We start from the raw sequence: 19,712 nt of genomic DNA on the forward strand, positions 1-19,712 counted from the left end.
GAAATTTTGAGACAATGCTAATGCCCATGAATTCCTTCTTTTAAAGATGGTGGTTTTCATCTATCCTCAGAAGTACATAATAATCAGTCACTGCTATCTCAAAAATATTTTTGTCACCACAATAGAAAATCCTATTATATTTCTTTCCAGTTATGCTTCATTTTTCTCTCCCTTCAACCCTTACAAACCATTAACCTACTTGCGGTCTCTGTGGATTTTCCTATTGCAGATGTTTTTGCAATGCAATCATCAAATATGTGGCCTTTTCGTCTACTTTTTTTTCATGTTTAGCATATTCCTTACTTAGAATTTTTTTGAGACATATACTGGTAGACATTGTTGCCTGTATTCATTCCTTTCCATTAGATAATATTTATTTGTATGAATAAACCTTATTTGTCAATCTATCACTCTGTTAAAGAACACTTGGATTGTTTCTACTTTTTGGTCAGCATAAATTTCCACAGGCACTCATACATTAGCTTCCAGTGGACCCAACCATCATTTCTCTTGGGTATTTATCTAGGAGTGGAATTTCTGCATCTTATGTCCCTTGAATCTGTACTCAGAGAGGCCATACCTCTCATCCCCCACATAGTGTGGGGGGGTTCCAATTATGCCACAGCCTTACCATTATTTGTTATCAACTTTTTGCTTACTTAAGATTTCCCTCTTTAGAATATTTGCAATCTCTGATATCAATTTTACCATAGATAATTCCACAAATTCTGATATTTGTCACTGAAGATTGTAGGTAAAAGGGTAGGATATAGCTAGAAGAAATTTTTTATTTCAGAAAAATTTCTGCGTGTCCTATCTTTTACCAGTCACTGTATCACTGTCATCCCTTGCTTATCGATTTTTTCAAGCAGGCACCAGTAACGTTTCCATTGTGAGACTTGTTGTTACTGTTTTTGGCATATCGAATACGCCACGAGGAGCTTGCCAGGCTCTGCCATGTGGGTGAGATACTCTTGGTAGCTTGCCAGGCTCTCCTAGAGAGACGAAGGGTTCGAACCTGGGTCAGCCACGTGCAAGGCAAATGCCCTACCCGCTGTGCTATTTCACCAGTCACCTTAGAGAAAATCACTGTTCTATCTGAATTCCTAAAACAATGTCTTTACACTGTTTGAGTAAATCCGTTTTACTGGGGCCAGGGAGATAGTACAGCAGGTAGGGCACTTGCCTTGCGTACTACCGACCTTGGTGGGTTAGATGCCTGGCACTCCTTATGGTACCCCAATCACACCTGGACTGATCCCTGAGTGCAGATCCAGGAGTAAGCCCTGAGCACATCTTGACATGCCCCTGCCCCAAAATATTACAAAGATGAATAATTAATTCACCTCATTATTATTTGTTCTTTCTTAAAAAACATTCATTTGCATGATGGAAAAATGAAGAAATCAGTAAATATATCAAATATAGAAAGTAAAATTAGATAGAATAATTTACTGGCAGTTTAATTTTTCTGAACCTTATTTATTTGGGGGTTTGGGGCCTTACTCTTGGCTTTGAACAGGGCTTACTCCTGGCTCTGCCCTCAGGGATCACTCTTGTCAGGGCTCTACAGGATGGGATAGAGGGATCAAACTAGATTGGTCATGTGCTAGGTAAGCATGCTACCCACTGTACTATCCTCTGGCCCCTGTCTGTAATTTTTAAATTTAATGTAAGTGCAAGACAATTATTGTGATCTTTTTCTTTGTTTGTTTTGTTTTTGGGTCACACCTGGCGATGCACAGGGGTTACTCCTGGTTCTGCACTCAGGAATTACTCCTGGCGGTGCTCAGGGGACTGGGATGCTGGGATTTGAACCTGGGTCGGCCGGTGCAAGGCAAATGCCCTCCCCGCTGTACTATCGCTCCAGCCCCGACAATTATTGTGATCTTTAATAAACTCTGACAAACATGTATTATTTCCTACAACTCTTTCTCCTAGCAATGCTTCTAGAGATTTGCCATTTTAACTTCTTGATGGACTTACTTGGCTTCGGTTTAACATTTTGTTTATGAAAAATATGGTTGAATGTGAACCTAGAATTTTATTTCTTATTTTCTGTGATTCAGGTAAGGTTTTGGAAGTCCTATGCACATCTATAAGCTTCCCTATTCTCCGTGCAGAGAAGTGGGAGCATCTACGAATGAAGTAATTTCCTAAGCATCAGAACAAAGCAGAAGAGTCTTAGGGATGAAGAGAAGGATTCTGTCAGGCAGTTCAGGGCTCAGAAATTTTGTTGGAGTACTACATCCGCACCTCATTGGCTCTGTGTGCGCCCAAGCAAGTGGCTAGTCTGAAGCCTCTTAAAGGATTTGTTTCACAGCTCGTGAATGACAGCCGCAGCTGTGGAGACATACACGAGGAAAGCAATTACCGGGCCCATTGGTCTCACCCAGGGGATCTCAGCAGCTCACCAGCTGGGACTGATAAACATTCTCTGGGTCGGCCTTACCAGGATATACCGCATGGACATCCGCTTAGCCGATTTCCGGGGGCAGGCGATGGCGGACTGTTTTTTCCATCAGAAATCTAGTTGAATTACTTGTTTCCACTGGTGAGGTCTACATGTGACCCTTAAGTCTTTTTTTTTTTTTGGCTTTTTGGGTCACACCCGGCGATGCACAGGGGTTACTCCTGGCTCTGCACTCAGGAATTACCCCTGGTAGTGCTCAGGGGACCATATGGGATGCTGGGAATAGAACCCCGGTCGGCCGCATGCAAGGCAAACACCCTCCCCGCTGTGCTATCGCTCCAGTCCCCTGACCCTTAAGTCTTTGAGAGAGAGAGGCTCTATTCAGTTTCTGTTAATGCTGTGTGCATGGAAGTGAATTCTACCCATGCTGCTCATGGATGGAGCAGAATCCATATTGTTCATTGAATAGCTGGCTTGTTCCTAGTCAGTGTGAATAGAGAGTCACTCACCCTGATTTCTGCACCCGGAGCCTTGGGGTAGCCAGTGATTTCTCTTATTTCTTAGCAGGGTTCTGCCCTCACTATATCAAGTGGTTTTTCAGAGGATACACGTTACTTTTAAGCTTTTCTGACTTGAAAATAAACTTTCATTACTACTGAGCTTCTCTTCAGAGATCTCTGACTTTAACCGAACATTGTAGCACTGCACTGTCATCCTGTTATTCATCGATTTGCTCGAGCGGGCACCAGTAACGTCTCCATTGTGAGACTTGCTGTTACTGTTTTTGGCATATCAAATGTGTCATAGGTAGTTTGCCAGGCTCTGCTTTGTGGGTGGGATACTCCTGGTAGCTTGGTGGGCTCTCTGAGAGGGAAGAGAGGAATCGAACCCAGGTCAACTGCGTGCAAGGCCTGTGACACAGGTGAGGAATAGACCTTTGTCAACTGAGTTATTGGTGTTATTTGTTATTGCAGGCAAACTTCTTCCTCTCCCACTCTCCCACATACAAAATTCAGCGTAAATACAACATGAGCTAACAAACAAGTAACCCCAAAGAAATGCCACTGAAACCCAGAGGTAATAGTCATCAACACAACTGAACTTTCATCAGATATATATATATATATATATATATATATATATATATAATATCTAGGGAAAACAATGGTATGGCAATTTTCCCATTACTAAAAATTTCTGATCAAGGGGAAAATAGGATTTATTTAATTCTCTTCTATTAGACATCTAAATTATCTCTTGTTTTATTTAAGTTCAGAAGTCTTAAGTTTACATTCATTGGACAGAATATTTGCACAAGTCTTTAGTAGTCCTGTAGGACTGGAGCCATAGCACAATGGGTAGGGCATTTGCCTTGCATGCGGCCAACCCGGGTTCGATTCCACCATCCCTCTTGGAGACCATCCTGCCCACACATCAATGCCTGGCAAGCTCCCCGCAACATATTCAATATGTCAAAAACAGTAACAACAAGTCTCACAATGGAGACGTTACTGGTGCCTGCTCGAGCAAATAAATGAATGACAGTGCTTTAGTAGTCACTCTTCAATATGGATTGGATAGGCATATGAATATTAATATAGTAAAGCATTTCAATGAAAAAAATCTCAGCCCTTTATTCTTTAGAAAAATTGTAACAGTATATTTTTCCAGTAGAGGTGGAAATTGTCTTCGCCCACCATTAGTAATAGGTTAAGTAACCAATGAACTGCTTCTTCTCTCCTTTCCTTTTGAGCATTAGCTACTTTTAGCACTTACCCAACTCCTTCACTGACTTCATTCTTCATTAAAAGGAATGACTTATCTTTAAGCAGACATGGTGTTTGCATATTTGCGACTTTGATCCTCATTTGTCCTTGAGTCCAAGTCCCTGTGTTTAGTACCACCTTGGTACTAAAATTCCACATGTTTTATTGCCTATCCTCCCTGCCCTTTGGTTTTCTTTGATCAAACTTGATCTGAGAGGTATTGCATATGTTTTAGCTCTTAAACACATATAACCACATAATCACACAGCGAGATATGGAATGGGGGGAGAATGATAAATTGAAACTAATTATTTAATTTTTTAGTTTCTAAAAAATAAAAGCAATGTCCTCATTTTTATCAATTAGTATCCTTTAATTAATGGATTAATCAAACCAATTCAATTCTCTGATCTAGAAACATACTTTCAAAGAATAATTACATGCTCAATTCCCACCATCTGGAGATTTTTCAATTTAACTCATAATTCATGTCTTCTATTGGCTAACAAGCCACATCTATAAACATTCTAGCTTTATTTATAGGATTAAAAAATGCATGTATTTGAAGGGATTTGTGTGTGTGACTATTTTTCACTTGATAATTACTTTTCTTTTTTTGGCAGGGTGGGGGGCAGCTTTGGTCACACCCAGCAGTGCTTAGGGCTTACTCTATGCTCAGGGATCACTCCTGGCTGAGCTCAGGAGTGATACAATCTGGGAGACAAAATGCAGGTTAGCCCGACTCAAGACAAGCCCCCTGCCCCTGTTTATCTCTCTGGCCCAACCATAATTACTTTTCTTATTCAAATGTGATTATTTGGAATACAGAAAATATGTAAAATATTGTAAGCCTTGAAATATTTTGGGAGGAGATCTTTTTAAAAATGTTTATTAGGAAATATTTTTGCAGCTTTATATTAGTATAATTGATATGCAAAATCTGCACTAACAGCGTACACACTTCGACGAATGCCAGACTCTATCAAGGTAATAAACATATTCACCTCCCAAAACGCCCTTGTGTCTGTTTGTTATGTTTTGCCTACATGTGGTAAGAATGCTAAAAATAAGTATCTAACATAGTTCAGCTGGTAGAAATTAAGAAATGAAGTTTCTACCTCTTTGTCAGGGGTTAGAGGCAGGGTTAAGGGAGGATTTATTTTTAATGGGCCTATAGTTACAGTTGCATAAACTCACTAAGTGCTAGGGATATGCTACATAACACAATCCAACAGTTATTAAAGTGGTGCTGTGGACTTCAAAATTAGTTGAGGGCAGATATCCAAGCATTTTAATCTAAGCACTCTCTCACCTATTAAAATTTTGATTATATTTTTGAAAAATACATTTACTAGCCTCATTAGATAGCTTATTATCAGTTAACTGCAGTATGCAATGCACAGCTTGCAAATGACAGGGCAACTCAACATATTCTTCTGGCATTATCTGGAGAGAACAAATGGGATTAGGAGATACTCTATTCTCAGTGCCCTGACTGGTTGGCCTTCCAACAGCCCTCAAGGGCCCTGGGAGAGACCTGCATTAAATTATGTTTTTTCTCTCTTCAACAAGAGGTGATGGGAAAACTGGATGGCTACCTGCAAAAAATTTAACTCTGACCTCTGTCTAGTTCCAGGCACAAAAGTCAGATCAAACTGGATTAAAGACCTCAGTATCAGACATGAATCCATAAGGTACAAAGAGGAAAATGTAGGCAGAACCCTTCATGACATTGAAGCTAAAAGCATCTTTAAGGGTGAAACACCACTGACCAAGCAAGTGGAAACAAACATAAACAAATGGGACTACATCAAACTAAGAAGCTTCTGCACTTCAAAAGAAACAGTGGCCAAAAGAGAGAGAAAGAAAAAGAGCCCACAGAATGGGAAAGAATATTTACCCAATATCCATCTGCTAAGGGATTAATATCCAGGATACATACTACCCTAGTAGAATTATATAAGAAAAAAACCTCCAACCCTATCCAAAAAAATGGGGAGAAGAAATGAACAGAAGCTTCTTCAAAACAGAAATGCAAAGGGCCAAAAGGCACATAAAAAAAATGGGGCTGGAGAGATAGCACAGCGGGTAGGGTGTTTGCCTTGCACGGGGCCGACCCGGGTTCAAATCCTAGCATCCCATATGGTCCCCTGAGGACGGCCAGGGGTAATTTCTGAGTGCAGAGCCAGGAGTGACCCCTGTGCATCACCAGGTGTGACCCCAAAAAAGCAAAAAAAAAATGCTCCACATAGCTAGTCATCAGGGAGATGCAAATCAAAACAACAATGAGATAACATCTCACACTACAAAGACTGGCACATATTCAAAAGAACAAAAGCAACCAGTGCTAGTGTGGATGTGGGAAAAAAGGGACACTCTTTCACTGTTGGTGGGAATGCCTCCAGACTGGTTCAGCCTTTTTGGAAAACAATATAGACAGTCCTTCAAAAACTAAAATTGAGCTTCCATATGACCCCACAATTTTATGTCAAAGATAGAAATGGAATCTATCTATAATAAAAATCTATAATAAAAATAGACTATTTTTTATTATTGCTTGCATGATTTTTAGTGGCAAATTGAAAACCAGTGGAATCATTTGGCTAAGAAAACTTCTGGTAAAAGCTGCAACAAATATTGTCAAAATCTATTTGAGATAAAAATAGAAAATTGGACATGAATTTAATCCCAATTTCTCTATGTGACCTTAAAATGGAATTGCGACAACTCTGACAATTTTGGTACTGTGATTATATATTTATTTCTATTAAAATGCTAAATACAGAGTGAAAGATGCAGTCAGGTCTCAAAAATTTTACTCAATTTTATTTAATATCAACAGATATTCTTAGTAGAAAACAATCTGGCTCGGTGATCAGTCCTATACTTTATACTTTGTAGAGTGATATACTCTACAAACTTTCTTTTTATTTCTTTGTTAATTTAAATTTTTATTATAGTCAGACCTTTCAGTAGAAAACCAACTGGACAGAATATTATCTCTTTGTCTGGACTTAAGGGTCACGTAACTTATCATGTGCTATTGTTCCTTCTTTGTGTATTTAAGATGTAATTCAAAACTGATTAAGTTGATTTGTATTATGTTTGCAAAATAGATGTCTTTGAACTTCATTAATACGATAATACAGAACTAACTTATCCATAATATTTTCATTAGTTTTGTTTGCCAAATTTAATCAATCTAATAATTCTTTTGATCAGCTTAACCAGGTATCTCAGTGTCAACCAGGAGAGTAAACTTCACATACCTGGTTTCTGCTTTTATAAATAAATTTTTATTGGCACAGAGTTACTCTCATTTGCTTACCCAGGGTTGCTTACTTGCTCTAAAGGTGGAGTTGAAGAGTTACTGCTGAGTGTGGAGCACACAAGGACAAATATATTTGCCACCTAGTCCTTTGCAGAAAGAGTTTATTGATACATTAAACATTTGTGATAAATATGACCAACGTATTGGGAGATGCTACTGAATGTCTTAAAAGTCAGAGAAAGAAGATATTGTTTTTCAAATGTTTGTAAATTAAAGGACTGAGGCTAAGTTGAGTAAGTAAGAATAAGCAACATTGGATAGTTATTTGGAAAAAATGCATATTAGAAAGAGGAAAAACATGGAGAGAAGCATTGAATTAACAAGAGAATAACTTTTGTATGGAGCATAAAATATTTCCCTCTGTGTGTGTATGTGTGTGTGTGTGTGTTTGTCCTCAGAATGCATCTTCAGATAGAATTCAGGGTCTCATACAAACATTATCAAGTCACATCCCTTGCCTGATCAATATACTTCTGATGACTTATAAGAAATGAATCACCAAGAGCCGCGGCACGAGAAGCAGAGCCTCCCGCCTACTGACTGTGATCCTGAGGTCTCCTAACCCATTTTGGCACCAGAGCAGATTCTTGCAGCCATCCATTTTGACTGTGAACTGAGCTAAAGTATTAGAAACCCAAAACCGCGTGGCCGCTATCGCGGCCGCGCGGGCTCAAAGTCTTCACTTTTACCAAGGAAGAGAAATTATTAGATGATGCTTATTCAGCAGGCCTGATTGTTGGGGAAAATTTCCAATCAACAATAGTGAGTTCTGTATGGAAATATGAAATGTACTCAATATATAGAGAGAATAATGGGAATATCATCAACTACTTAGATGGGGGTGGGGTGGGAGGGGGGTGTATTGGGGGTCTTGGTGGTGGAACGGGTGCACTGGTGAAGGGATGGTGGTTTAATCAGTATTTGACTGTGACTTAAACCTGAAAGCTTTGTATTTTTTTTGTTTTCACGGTGGTTCAATAAAATATTTCTTTAAAAAAAAAAAAAAAAAAAAAAAAAAAAAAAAAAGAAATGAATCAATGGTGGGACATGGCCTCTCCATCTCCCAGGCCTCTTTTCCTTGTGACGGTTTGAGGCAGATTAGGCTTTGCAGAATTCTTATTTTCATAATTGTATCGTGGGATCAATTGTTAGTACAAAGGATCACTGTCACTGTCACTGTCACTGTCATCCCATTGCTCATCCATTTGCTTGAGCGGGCACCAGTAATATCTCTACTGTGAGACTTGTTGTTACTGTTTTTGGCATATGGAACATGTCACGGGTAGCTTGCCAGGCTCTGCCATGCGGGAGAGATACTCTCAGTAGCTTGTTGGGCTCTCTGAGAGGGACGGAGGAATTGAACCTGGGTCGGCCGCGTGCAAGGCAAATGCCCTACCCACTGTGCTGTCACTCCAGCCCAGTGCAAAGGATACATGTGGTAATTATGTGAGTTATAAATACTCTAGAACCTAGCCAAAGGAATGCCAGATAAACCTTAGTACCTACTTCATTATGTCATTGCTCAAATATGAAGTTTAATGAGATGAAATGAAAATAAGCAACATCCAGATCTTCCCATGGATAAGCCTAACATTGTGAGCAGCGTATTATGTGCCCCCTTTCCTCCTTCCTGTACCTCAAATCATGTTTGCATATCTTCTGGCAGAGTATTAGAATACAAACACATATCTATAGTCGTTATTTTATCAGGTTATTTTGGTATTAGCCAAACAGTAAAATGACAACTGTAGGAGTTAGATTATTATTTGAAGGACATGTAATCTGTCTTGGGTAAGTATGTGTGTGTATATATCTTTTAAATTGCAAAGGTGGGCATCAGAGAGATAGAATCGGGTTTAATATGATTACCTTGGTGCAGCTGACCCTGGGAGGGTTTATTTGTTTTGTTTGTTTGGACACCCAGCAATGCTCAAAAGTTACTCTTGGCTCTGCCCTCAGGGGTCTCTCTTGGCTGACTTGGGGGCCCATATGGTCTTCTGGAGATGGAACCCGGGTCTGCTGAGCGCAATCCTTAGCCACTGTCTTATCCCTTTGTCCCCATGACCCTGGTTTTATCTCCAGCACTGCTATGGTCCCTGAGATCTGCCAGGAGTGATCCCTGAGCACAGTGCCAGGAATAATCCCTGAGTGATGCTGGGCGTGCACCTGCATGGCAAAGGAAGTGACACAGCAAAGCAAGGCGCTGGATTAAGATAATAGGAGAATTGCCCTAACACAGATGGGGCTATACTTGACGGGGCATGTGAACCAAAGTCTTTGCTTCAAGTTCTTTCTCCTCTCCTTTATCTATCTCTGCAGTAAGTGACACTATTTTGAGTTTCGGTTTATTTGCTTTGTTAGATGCTATGCTTACTCTTCCAAGCTCTGTGCCTTTTAGCTAACTAGACAGAGCTGATCACTACCAGTGAGAGTCTGTGACTGGCCCGGTCGTTCTTCTAGATTCTGTTTCATATTAAGTACCTATTTTGGTATGGAGTAATATATTTTTCAGTTGTGGCATCCTTTTCTTTGGATTAAAGCAGCTAAACTGGATAAGAGTTTCATTTTTCATAAACAATGATTTCTTAAGAGACATCTTTGATTTAGATAGAGGGACGGAGGAAAGGGAGGATTCCTTGGCGAATTTTTTAAGTTCCTACATAATTTAGTCTTACTGGTTGTTCACAATATCCAGTCCATATGGATATTCGTAAATAGAACCAAATAAGTCTGTCAGAGTATAGTTGTTTAAGGTTTGAACCATCCCAAGGATGTAACAGCAAGTATTTGAAGTCAAATATAAAGTCCTTTACAGGAATGTTAAACCATTTATAATCATCAGTTCCTCTGGATTTCTTTCTGAGGTCCTCTTTTGAGGAATAGATTTAAAAGGATTCTTAACAGATACAAGCAGATTGAGCACAGATGACTTCGGGCTACTGATAGTGCTGGTTCAACTTACAGCTTTACAGTGGGTTGAAAGTGATACACCCTCAGTAGAGACCATTCTTTGATTTTAAGATTTTGATCTTTTCCCAGGTCAGCAATGAACTTGACATTTGCTGTCTCGTAATCCATTGCTCCACTGGGAGCTTCTCTGAGTTGGTTTCTGAATCCTTTTGATATGAATATCACTGTCCTGACAGCCTCCTTGCTACCTGATAGGACTATGATGTGATGCTCCAGTTTAGATGTACTCTTCTGATTCCACTTCGGAGAAGTCCTGACCTGAGGATTATCCATGAATGAGCCTTTGATGTTTTGGTGGGTCTGAATTCTTGTGGTGGTGCGAGGTTGTGTCTGGCAGGTCTGCCAGCATAACTCAACCCTCCTTTCAGCTGCTGCTTCCATGCTTTGCTGTTATGATCCCTGGGAAAACCATCCATGGATGCCAACTTCCTGTTTGGGTAAGGAGGTTCACCCACATGACTGTTATGGTGCTTCTTCTCAGCACATACGGAGTTAGCAGTTAGTTTTTAATAGTTCATGCAAACTCTAATTTGTGATTGAATATAAAATCAATGGGAATCTCTTAACATAACACACATATATTTCATTTATGTTCAATATGTTATGAAGATAAGCTACATAGTTTCTGGCCCCTAAATGTGTGTCACTGAAGGGACACACATCAAAGAAGTGGCTTGTGATTGTGACCTGTGCAACTCTCTGGCCAGTGGGTACATCACTTATTGACAGTGCATGACTGGAACGATTTTTTTTTCTGGTTTTATGGATCTTCAGTTTTGTCATATGTAAAAATATAATATAATCCCTATTATTTGCTCTAAAATGCTACTGTGAGGGTCAATTAAGATGGTGTATAAAATTACTTTATTAGTTTGAAAACTAATATGCTATTGTATGGCAAATATACGTGAAGACAGGCTTTAATGGGGAAAACAATATTAGTATTCATTCATTCTTTGGTCCAATTTATTTTTCTTACTAGCCACAAGATAGAGCCTGTCTAGGTACTGTGGATAGACTAATAAATAAGATAGCAAATGTTGGAGCTCTTCTACAGCTTCTGTTGAGTTAAATAAGAAAACAATTTCACCATGTGGTAAAAGAAAATGAGGAGGATGTAACAGTGTGTTCCAGAAAGAATTGGCAGAACTGGGGGGCTACTACAGAGAAGGGGTTCAGAGACTCTCTCTGAGGAGATCCTATTGTGCTAGGCCTGGATATTGAAAAGGGGAAATGGATGGAAGGAACATGGCTGGAAAAAAATTCAGAGGAAGTGGCTTATGCAATATTTCAAACTTCGGTGGAGAAGAATCCATGGGAGAGATTCAAGTCAGGTGGACTTTGTCCTTAAATAATCCAGATAGGAGACTTCCAGTTTGTTTAAGAAGTATTTTTAAAGTACCAATGTGGCACACTGAGCTCCCACTTCATTTAATTTATCTGCAGTGTGGCCTGGGCATCGGGACTCTTAACAGCTCCCTGGTGAGTAGATGGTGCAGCCACATCAAGAATCAGTGCTCAGCAGGCTTTTATGGCCTCAGTCCTAGAGCAGGACTGTCGCTTTGGTTTTGTCCTACTTCCCATAAAGCAAACAGGGCTTTGGGGAGTTCTTAGGAGTTGCAGAACAACGTCCATCCTGTACAGGGTCTTTTCCTGGTGCTCTGTTGAGTAGGGAAGGAAGCTGTGAGAGGGGGCTTGGGGAAAGGCTGGGAATTGTGGGGAAGTTCACAGGCTGCAGGTGGGAAATATTGTTATGTGGCACAGAAATGTGAAGGAAAATGGTAGGTTTGTTAGAGAAGTATTCCTCCCATGGTCTTGGATATCTGAGTTGAGAGTAAGGGCCTCCTCTTATACACATTTCTCCCGTGTAAGTATGAAGCATTTGAATAGAAATGCGGGGGATATATCTCCTTCTCCAAAATGTCCTTCTTTAGGACTCAGTTGCTCAAATGCTTTGCACCTTCTTTCCACCTTTTGTGGATTGTTCTATGAGAACTTCTCTGTGATATATTTCTTAATTTCTCAGACCACAATAATTGATGTTGTAATGAGAGGTTTTTTTTTGAAATCTATATCAGGGAGTCTTAGCTTGAAATTCATAAACTCTGATTTGTGGTTGGATATAAGATCAAAGAGAAGCACTTAATATGGCACAAATAATTTGCACTTACCTTCCAATATGTTTTGAAGATCAGGTACACAGCTTCTTGCCCCTGATTCTAAAAGATCTACATAAGATTAACAAAGGGTGACAGTGATTTAGAAACCACTACATCAAAAGCACAGTGCGTTTGGACAGATGTCACAATCGATTATTAAAAAACTTATTTTATGTAAGCTGAGCTTTAATTTTATGCTGTGCAGTTTGATGATTTAAAATAAGTCATCAAATCATTATCAAATATAGAAATACTGGGTGGTATTTAGTGCATTTATAGCTTTCAATTGGACTTATCTTCCTCTTTTTTTTTCTTAATGTGTTGTACAGGTTTAAGTTTGGAGTGAAAAGAGGGTCCAAATGCAAAGCTGTTTCATATACTAAGTCATGAGAATGTGTTGCTGAACTTCTTTTATAGAATGAGTGGAAATCCGGATAAAAGTTCTGTGTAATCACAAAATACACAAGCAGCCAGTGGTGGCACGGGCTCTCACCCGCCATGTGCCTTAAGTGGCCCTGAGTCACTTCCTAGCCCCTGCCTGCTGCTGCCGCCAACAGACACATGGAGGGTGGAACAGGGCTGCCAGCTGGTTGGTGATCAGTTGCCATTTTTTCCAATCTCTGTCCCGCCGTTTACTGTCTCCCTGAATGCCTGCTCCAGTCTCACTGAGCACCCATTCCAGTCTCGCTCTGCCCTCATTCCCATCTCCAGTCTCTCAGCACTCCATCCCACAGCCTTAGTCTAGAGCCCAACTTCCAAAGGTTGGGGGAGCAACACCCCTAGGTCAGATAGCACAATCAATATTTGAAAAGCCCTGCCTCTCCGAAGCTCTTCTAAGACACAGGTCTCCTGCTAGGAGATCCACTCAAGGGTGGAATTTCATTTAAGGACAAACTTCTTCTTTCCTTAGTCCATAAACAATCACCTTAGATTTACTTGCTTAATAAACTTTCTAGTCATTTTGTATGGACACAGAATCATTAAGCATATAGGGTGGCTCTCCTGGGGATATCTCACTATAGATCCCAAACTACTAAGTGCTCAGCCCTTCCTAAGCCTAGCAGTAACCTTGTCCAGTTGTTTGTCTTTGAGTCAGGGCAGAATTTGTCCATGATCGTGCTCTTAACTTAAGTATTATTTCCATTCAATGCCATTTCGTTTCGTAGCTCACAGCTTGTCGGAACCCTGCTTTGGGATGCTAGAAACTAAGGGCAACTGAAGCTTAAGGCAGGCAAAGAGACGCCCAGGAGTGAATATTATTTGGAGTCAATTAACTCCCAAATTATAAAATCATAGCATTAACGGTCTTCCTGTGTCTCTACAAAAAGAACATTGTCTGAAGTAAACTATGCAAAGGATATAAGGGAAAGAGAAAAGCAATACTTAACTTACAAATACAAATCCAGAGATTTCTGAGGAATTTGACTTTACCAGTCACAGGTACTGCTTGGGGGAAATAGGCGATTAACAGGTTGGGGAAGAGAGCACGAAGAAGATAAAGATAAACACAGAATAATGGGAGTGCCTCAGAAGCACTGTGAATGGTGTAACCCAACAAACCTGAGCTCCCTACAGCAAGGGAGAAAGAATATGCCAATGTTATCCTACATTCAAGCAGGGAAAAAGTACATTGCCATTCTTCTCTCAATGGAGGGTGACATATCTTCTGAAATGCTTTAGGCCTCTACCCATGAGACGGGTCCACTTTGATTCATCAATTATAAAGTGTTATCCATGCGTTTCTTGCATGCAGCTGACCTGTATTCCAACATTTGGTTTCCCAAGTACCACTGGGAGTAATCTCTGAGCTTAGAGAGATGTGTAAGCCCCGAACACAAGCCAGATGTGCAAATAAACGGAAACTTTCCTTGTCATAAATTACAGTGCTCAGGCTATAAGAAAATTGATTTTAATGAAGAATTTTTAATACAAGTTCAAAAAGTCTCATTCAGGGAGCTGGAGCGATAGCACAGCAGATAGGATGTTTGCTTTGCACGCAGCCAACCGGATTCGATTCCCAGCATCCCATATGGTCCCCCGAGCACCACCAGAAGTAATTCCTGAGTGCAGAGCTAGGAGTAACCCCTGTGCATCGCCGGGTGTGACCCAAAAATAAAAAATAATAAATCTCATTCAACCAGAAACAAACAAATGAATTATGCGCTCATATAACCAAGAATGAAAACTTAAGGTGGAACTTAAGGGTGAATGGAAAGGGCCTCACTGAACCATCTACCTGTTGCTCTCCCTCACTTGTTTTCTTTCTCTATCAAACATGTATACATACACATATCCACAATTTCTTCTAACACATTTCTCAGCTCATCAGAAGTTTGCTCTCAATATTCTCTACTGAGGATGAATTTTTCTCCATGAGGGAGGACTATAAATTTATCGTCCTCTGAACTTTTATTTTTATGATGCCCTAACCAAGGAAGTTGAGAGATTCTTCCCTGGAGGCTCAGTGGAAGGAAAAGTAAATGATTGGATTAGCTTAAAACCATGGCCAATTTTGTGTCAATCAAAGTGAGTTATTAAACTTGGTCGATCCCTGAGCACATAGTCAGACGTAAGTCCTGAGCACCACCAGGCATGGCCCCTAAATAAAACCAACCAACTGGACAAATAAATAAAACAGGAGTTTGGAAAAAGAGTGATATTCCAGCAGATAGATCACTGGTGTTGCATGCAGCTGACCTGGATTCGATCTCCAGCACCCCTTGTGGTCCTCTTATTGCCCCAGGGGTGATCCTTGAGAGTGATGCAGAAGTAATCCCTGAACACTACCGGGTGCAACCCATAAAACAAACAAATAAGCTTGATCCATCTTGGGATAAGGCTGATTCGTATGATATAAGATTGAAAGACTTTAAGGAGCTCTGAGCAGACGATAAATATTTTTACTGATATAATTGCATTTCAGGTTGAATGCTAATCTTCAGGATCTTTTATTACTCCTTGGTAAGTAGGATGATATATAACATGATTTTAGACATATACCACAAGACAAGGAAAGTCACTAATGATTGTGGTAGGTAAGAAAATGGCTCCCAAAGACATCTGATATCTTTATCTCTGGAATCTGGGGATATCTTAGGTTAGCAGGCAAAGGATAAAATATTATCCATAGAATCAATATTACTATTCAGAATAATATAGCAGATTATATAAGAGTACCCGTATAATCAGTAGGGTCTTTACAAGTGATTTAAAATGGCAGCTTCAAAGTAGTTAAGTGACTAGTAGGAAGAAAAAGTCACATTTATTATATTCTAAAGGCATGCAAATGCCACAAAATTATAAAATCTAGAATATTACATAGTTATAATTTTATACATGTCTTATCAATGACCCTTTATAGTTAAAATTTTTTTTTCAATTTCCCGATTGTAGGTTGTATATTCAAGGTGTCAATATCATGATTTTAACCTCTGACCCCACAAGTACGCTTCAGGGGTCTTTCTAGAAGGCAGCTCTCTACCTCTTAAACCATGGAAGTGACAGTAGCCCCACTAACCAAAGTCCAATGTACCTTTGATAGCACTCTTCACTGTCTCTATCCTAAAGGGGATTGGAGCCCGTGGATATGAGGGCAAGTGTAGCTGAAAAAAGCTGGAATAGAAAGAGTAATTCATCTTGATTTAGCAAAAATGTCTTAACTTTTTAAATTTAAAATTACATGTTACCCTGTGAATAGTCTCACTGTTTTCTTTTTACGGTAAGAATCCAGGCAGATTAACATTCACTATAAAAAAAACTATCCATGGGTCTGTCCTCAGACCCTGTTCATTTCCTACATAGGTCTAGTCTTCTAAATTTTGGTGATGGGGCTGGAGCGATAGCACAGCAGGGAGGGCATTTGCTTTGCACCTGGATAACCTGGGTTCGATTCCCAGCATCTCATACAGTTCCCCGAGCACTGCCAAGAGTAATTCCTGAGTGCAGAGCCAGAAATAACCCCTGAGCATCTCAGGGTGTGATGCAAAAAGCAAAAAAACAAACAACAACAATAAATTTTGGTGACAAATCAAGTAAAATTTTTAAAAATCTGTGCTACTGACTGTTGTACCCTCTTCTCTATGGTGAAAGGGCCCCCACAAGTGAAGAAATCTAAGGGTTCAGTGCCATGGGCCCCACAGACCTAGTGCCTGTCCCCAATGGTTGATGTAGAAGAACAGCAGGACAGTCTGTCCCAAAGCTGAGGACAGGTACTTTCTGCATTTTATCTTTGCCTTTCTGTGTTTTCCTCTCCAGAATAATGGTAAGCGGATCGTTTGCACAGTGAAACACTTGCTGTGGCTCTTTCGATCACTACGAAAGCTAAAATCCATCTGTCACTGTTCACGATGGTCCCCAAGGAGCTGCTATCGCCTTTAAGCCTGGCTATGTTCTGCTTCCTGATGTTAATCTCATAAACATCTTCCTGTCTGTTTAGATAGACAGTTTCACACAGATCCGTGCCTCCAGCCAAGGCCGCCTTCCATGTTCTGAGCATGTGTGGAATGAGAAATATTTGTCACATCATCTCTTCCAAATACAGAAAAAAAAATACTATCTGGGTATGGATAGCTTGGGGCCTTTATGTTTCTATTTTTATTTATTTGTCAAGACAGAATGTCACTTCTCACCTGAGCCCCTGGCAGACATCAAGCTCTTCCACAAAATGTAATCGTGACCTTGAGTCTTCCTTTCACAGTCCATAAAAGGCTCAATTTTTGATGCTAGAGATTCAGAGATAGCGCCCTCCTGCCTATTTTTTCCCCCACTTAAAAAGAGATAAGGAAGCTGATCCACCCAGATGGGTGCAAAGCCTGAACCGAGTGTTGCATGCTCATTGAAAAGTGTTCCCACAATCAAGAGTCTTTATTCCACCCTTCAAATGCTCTTGGCTGTCTCTTCATAGGGCTTTGGGGATGAGAGATTTTCAGGTCTTAATGTATTGGGATGAAGATAATACAGGAAAAAAGCCTTTCAAAACTTTTTAACTCTGTGATGTCTCAGACCTTTATCTTGACCCACTGGGAATAACGACTGTTGGCGATGACAAATTAAGATTTGAGGGGATCATTGAAATGAGGAAGTGGAAGAGTCCGGTGGATTATACCCTAAGTCTGAATCAGACACGGAAATAGACACAGGTTTTAGTGAAGACGAGCCCCTCTCCTCAACCCTAGAGCCTGGCTTGCAGTGAGCATAGAAATACAACAGGGCGGGAAGCAAAGGGAGGGAATGTCTTAACCAATTAAAATCAGGGATTTTTCATACAAAAGTTATGTTTCCTATTTCTCTTGCTTCCTTTTGCACACTGTGCCTGCCTAGGGATGAACAAGAGGTTTAAGTTTAGGAAAAAATTCAGTTTACTTGTATGCAAATCTCCATGTTGTGCTTAAAAGATTGACTTAGGTGAGGGAGTTATGTTTAATTACTACTTACGATGTGTGAGGCACTATGCTAAGAGTTCAGACGCTCTCAATGTTCTCAGCAACTCGTGATGGATGTAGAATCATGCCTAGACAGCAAGTCCAAGCATCGATCTTGCTTTGTCTATAAAAATTCTGACATTTCTATTTCCATTAATTCTAGTCCATGTTCGTGTCTATGTCCTTCTCTGACACCTCCAGTGCTCACGTCACCTGCCTCCACCCCAGGGGGATTTAATTGCATCCTTCAGGCACCAGCTGTACCTACATGTACTTTTGCTTTTGCATGGACATGACTTTAATTATTCATTTATATTGCTCTCTTATTATTGGCTCTCTGAGCTGTTGTGTTTTTCTTTGCATGTCTAGATTTTAGCATCAATCAAGTATTTGACTGAACGTAAAGAGTAATGATGAGCTTTTTAATAAATGACTAAGAGAATGCACAGACAAATCCAGTATTTCCTCTTTTAAGTAAAGGTCCAAGTTAATCAAAGTCCTCTGAGCACGGATTTCAAAGTAGTTACAGACTTGTGAGTGGTAAAAGTCTTTATGTCAGTGAGTGCAGAGCTCCTACTTCCGGGTTTAGTGCTAGATTTCTTGACAATGATCAGGAGGGGAAAATGAAATAAAGTTGGTAGATGTGTACTTTCTTATATTTGTGACTAAATCTAATGTCAATTCATGGTAATATATGAAATTTTTATTGTTTCTTTTCTCTAGTTGAGAATAGATTGTATTTGTAGTTTGCAGACATGAACAAAACTTTATCTAATGAAAAATATGTAGTGTATTAAATTATCCATATTTCTTATTAGAATAGTTATTAGAATATTTTACATAATATAAAATGTATATAATATAATAATTATTAATTATTATTAGGATAGTTTATTATTATAATAGTTTATTCTCTAGTTAGTATGCTCTAATCTTTCCTATTAAACTTTTTGCTGCCAATTTAAAACCTTGAAAATGAATATAATGATGCATCCTATTTTTACTAATTTAATTTGATCATATGATAGAATAATATAGTATTCAATATATGATAAATAATCCATAAATTATGCACAAGGCTGATTGCCTTATAATGTTTTATCTAAAAGTAGGAAAAAATTAGTAAATGGCTAGTTTTCTTTTCTGTTTTTGCTTTTTAAACAAAGGCTAACATTGTTTTGTTTTTTCTACCCAAACATCTGATGTATAGCTCTATTTTATTTCTCATTTCACAAAGATGAATGTTTTGTCCTTATTTTATAATGGGTATAGACATTTAAAGAGTTCCCATTTATGTGTAATTCCATGCAGTCTTGAAAAATGAGTCTCTAAGTTAGAACAATACCTTTTCCTGTTGGCTTCATGGGATGGCAAGTCAGTTCACTCATGTGTCACTGTCATTCCAAAGACATAAAGAAATCCTTTGAAGCTACCATCCCTCCTTCACTTTCACATAACACAGGTTTTAGGACACCCCTGTGAATTTTCAATGGAGAGTGAATATATGAGTTTTCTCCTCCACCTTGAGGTAGATCATCAGGGTAATCTAGTGAATCAGCTGATTGTAGAACATTTTAAAGGAATATTTTTTAATTACTCTCTCCTTTGAACCTGTTTTCAATCGCATTTCAAAATACTGCCGTGTAAAAGAAT

The 19,712-nt window shown here is 39.4% G+C and overlaps 1 protein-coding gene and 1 pseudogene across 1 annotated transcript in view; both read left to right on the forward strand.

Annotated features, from left to right (window-relative positions):
* Positions 1-19,712, forward strand: part of ITGBL1 (integrin subunit beta like 1) — a 256,659-nt gene that overhangs the window by 143,000 nt on the left and 93,947 nt on the right. The window lies entirely within an intron of this gene.
* LOC129401517 (small nucleolar RNA SNORA72) lies at positions 16,327-16,469 on the forward strand (annotated as a pseudogene).

The sequence above is a fragment of the Sorex araneus genome, chromosome 1, assembly GCF_027595985.1.
Source record: "Sorex araneus isolate mSorAra2 chromosome 1, mSorAra2.pri, whole genome shotgun sequence".
NCBI classification, from domain to species: Eukaryota; Metazoa; Chordata; class Mammalia; order Eulipotyphla; family Soricidae; genus Sorex; species Sorex araneus.